This window comes from Myzus persicae, unplaced genomic scaffold, assembly GCF_001856785.1.
Source record: "Myzus persicae strain clone G006 unplaced genomic scaffold, MPER_G0061.0, whole genome shotgun sequence".
NCBI classification, from domain to species: domain Eukaryota; kingdom Metazoa; phylum Arthropoda; class Insecta; order Hemiptera; family Aphididae; genus Myzus; species Myzus persicae.
This window is the reverse complement of record NW_019103839.1, coordinates 136,620-141,088: the sequence shown is the minus strand read 5'-3', so window position 1 is coordinate 141,088 and position 4,469 is coordinate 136,620. Positions and strand designations below refer to the sequence as shown.

The following is a 4,469-nucleotide window of genomic DNA, read 5'->3' as shown; positions in this document are numbered from 1 at the left end:
GAATAAAGGATATTGAAGTTTTTATAAATAAAATATACAACATCGACTTTTGTAATTTTAACATAAAATCCAAGTTTTTAATTTTTGCGCCCCCCTAAGGATTGCACCCGGGGCGTAGGCACCTCTCGCTCCCGCATCGCTATGACCCTGCACATAATAAATCAATAAAAATTCGTTTATTCCACAGTAAAAAATATGATTTATAAGTACGCCGTATAAGATGCCTAAGCATTGCTCCTTAAAATACGCTTCAGCGTAACGTCTAATAACATAATATTCTTCGGATCTACTAGTAAAGTGAGTGAACGATTATTTTATTTTTTTACCATGCAACGCCTGTGGATTTAATTTATAGACAGCCCAAATCACTTGTGTGCTTGTCACCTAACCGCTCGGGTCCCCTAAATCGTGGTTACGGTAACTTAATAAAATTATATTATATTATTATTATTATTATTATTATTATTATTGACTATTGTTGTTGTTGTCATAATGTCATCAACATCAACGGTGTCAGACACACATCTCCATTCTCTGAACAGACAAAATTTAATAGTTTTATTAGATTCGTTGTATATACCTATTTTGAATGTTAATAACTTTCAGAACCAATGAACCAAGATCGAAGATTATGACGAAAGTACCTGTACCGAACTACAACATTAATATGAGAAGTATAAAATCGGATGGTTATCGCTTTAGTAACTTCTTAAGTGCCAAATTCAATACGGACACATGGTACATTTAATTCGACGATTAAGTAAGTATAATAATTATATGTCTTTTAGCCCAATTTTTTTTCGTAATGCGGTATTTCGTCTTTCGAGCATCACGTTCGATCGAAAACGGATGTACAATGCTCCAAGTATAAAATTAATTCTAGTATAGCGCCCTTGACATTTTACTGGTAATAATTATTAATTTCAGGCTGACAGTCAAACAACTTCGAAAGCCGTTGTGAATTAATAAAAATAAAACTGCACAGAGAAAACAGCGGTGCCATGCTATACCTATCTATCGCACTTCTAATATAATAGGTAGGTACGAAAACCATCAACAAGAAAAATAAAATAAAAACAGTATTTTAATATTACACATAAGGAGTATAGAGAACTGGAAGGTTAATACCTATATGAGTCATGAGTATTGAGTATACAATAAACAAATATACGCCATGCACATTCTACATTTTCAGTGTTTTTCAAAGTACGTAAGTATATAAATGATGTTACAAAATGATAATGAAAACTGAAAAGGCTGTGAATTCAGGCTCATCATCGTAGTCCTCGGTAGTATAGTGGTAAGTATCCCCGCCTGTCACGCGGGAGACCGGGGTTCGATTCCCCGCCGGGGAGGAAAATTTTTTGCACTTTTTTTAAAAATAAATACTTTTTCTTATACATTTTTATTACTTTCAATTTTTATGTTTCCATTCTCAAAAACCGGATTTACCGTTTATGCCCAAGTACCAGTTATCACCGCCGTCGTTAGTCTGTCAATTTTTAATATTCTTTAGTTCTTTACTACTATTATAATACCAAAGATAAATAAATATGTTATATAAATGATTATGCTTTATTTTAATTACTTATTTATAGACAAAAAACTAACAGACCAAAAAGCACAAAATATGGAATTACTTAATAATAAATCGATATGGTCATTAAATAAATGAATCAATTATTTATAAAAGAGTGAAAGCCTAAAAGAGCAAGTCCAAAAACTAATACTCTAAAATAGAAAAAAATCTGTGCCTTTGTATTGTTCACAAACTAAATGTTTGTATATATTGTTTGTACATATAATCATATACGAACGCAATTAACGTATTCAAACTTGTAACAAAGTGATTTCTCCTCAAAACGATTTTAGTTATTGTTTTTATTATTCAAAAAATATTTATTGCAGAACCTTAAAACATTCCAATATTACTTGAATTATCGTTTTATAATTGTATTAAAAAATTAATTTGTATTCGTTAAATCAATACATATATACTATACTGCATTAAATATTTATATTCTACATAATATGATATAATCAGATATATTGATAATGCATTTACAAATAGGTCAAACATTTTGAACATTTAATACAAGGTTATTCTCATAAGATGATCTCATAGTATTCTAAAAGTACCGATTATAGGTTCATAATAATTATGCACATTTCTTTTTTATAGACATATTGAAGTTCTAATTTTGATGAAATTAGATATTTTAGTACATTAAACTATTTTAGTAGATATGTTATAATAACTCAAAAAATATTAACCATAAACACTTTCTTACCTTTAGGTAGATGTATTAGTAATTTGTATGTAAGTACACTTTTGACATTTTTAAAATATCTAGACCAATTTGTAATCCTCTTCAAAACAATAAAATATGATATAATATTCCGTCTCCACTCAAAATCATCTTTCATGTAAGTTGGTATAGTGATTTATCACTGAATTCACTACAGTGACTTCTACACTTCCACTGAATGTCGAAGTACAAATACACTTACGAGTTACGACTTACTGTACAAGTCTCAAGTCTGTACTGCATTGCGGTTACCAACTTAGACACTTTTTTCGATTTGAATATTGTTAAAATATCTGACAATATTAAAAAAGAAGAAAATAGGTTACGTCTTATTGATATTCATTTCTGAGAATGCACGTAAAAACCTATTACGTACTTTTGGCGCGAATGTTATCATCGATATAATGCCAGGAAGGTGGCAGGAACGAAAGTCGTGTTTGATCAGTTGTAATAATACATAACTATAGTATTTATCCAGTTCATACAACAAAAGAACGAATCAGAATTTTATACTTAGGGAAAAAAATGTAAAATATTTTGGAACCAGTGAATTTTGCTTTATTTATTTGTGATTACTTATGCATTGCAAATGGTACACACATTGGAAGTGATATGGAAATTACATTTTGACTTGATTTGATGAGTAGGTATTGTACATAACTTTGAAGGACCTACTTTAACACTGAAAATTAAACGCTTCAAGAAAATCTTTGCTCGTCGTTCGATTCTTCGTAATTTTTTTACTGAGAATATTGATATTTTCACGAAGATACTGCGTTTCGCATTTACCTTCCTAGTAATCTAAATGGTAAGACACACCTATTTATTTTTTAAAAATATGAACTGAAACAGCTGAAAATATAGAGAATTTCAATAAATTTGTTCACGGTTCGTCGTAATACCTATGTAGGTAAAAAAGCATATCTATACAAGTTCTATAGTTTTTAACATATTACCGTTATTATAGTGTTCACAATAATCAAATAGGTGTGGACAGTTGACTATTAAGCGAACCTACCCATTTTTTTTCCGTAAATAAAGTAATAATAGAAACCTATGCGACATATATATCCTATATTGTACGACGAAATCAGTGCCACGTGTTTATGTTTATACGCATTACAGATTAAAATTCTCGTATGCTTACAGCGTTGTATTTTATTCGTTGTATATTATGTGTTCGTGTGGTGAGTGTTAAAATGCCGAAAACATCTAACAATAGTCGTGTACATATACATATTATTTTATACCTACAACACGTATCCGAGTTTAGAGAAAACATTTTTTTTCTGTTGATGCGATGATATTCATTAATCTACAAACAGTGCGTGGGCGTTGTAACCAGGCCAGCCCCGCATTTTCACTTCGAGCAACCTTCATTTTGAAAATGGAAAAACATCATTCATTTTAACTGCGCTAACGACTTACAACTTTTAACAAGTGCCTAGGAAACTATATTGATAGACACTCCCAAGCGTTCTCCATTCTGACTTGACGGGTGAAACTGGGATCCTGCGGATAGATAATTTATATTCCTATGAATGAATTTATATCGAGTGACAACGACTTGAGGTTTTCCTGAACAACTGTCCGAGTATATTACGCTGGGAATATCAATCTTATGAAAAGGCCAAAGGTTATATTATAATAATATAATATGTGTACATATATTAATTGTAATCGCTATTGTGTATAATATACTCCAACATAGTTCTCATTTTAACGGAAAAAGGATGAAAATACGGAATTCGTATTCACCCATTTGTATTCGGGGGACTGTGGTGGCAGAATGGTAGGTACTTTTGCCCCCTCAACACATACAACTGCAGAGTATGAAGTGGTAAAAGAAAAATGAATAATCCAACAGTGAATCAATATATTAGCTACTATACTATAAGTCTATGTATTTGCAATGCAATTGAATTTCAAAAAAACATATTGCATATTATATTATGTTAAAATAATGAAATTATTATTATTATATTATTTGATATAATATTACTATTATAGCCGTTATTATTTTATATAATTTATAAATCAATACCGACGAACGCGACGACGTAAACAGGTAATATGTTTATGGTGCAAATAAGTAATAACTATAACAATTATTAATTAGTAATTAGTAATTACTAATTACCTATATCTAAATATTTTTAA

The 4,469-nt window shown here is 30.2% G+C and overlaps 1 non-coding gene across 1 annotated transcript; it reads left to right on the top strand.

Annotated features, from left to right (window-relative positions):
• Positions 1–1,283: 1,283 nt before the first annotated feature.
• On the top strand, positions 1,284–1,355 carry Trnad-guc. Its single transcript has one exon. It is a non-coding gene; the product is annotated as a tRNA-Asp (tRNA).
• The last annotated feature ends 3,114 nt before the right edge of the window (positions 1,356–4,469 follow it).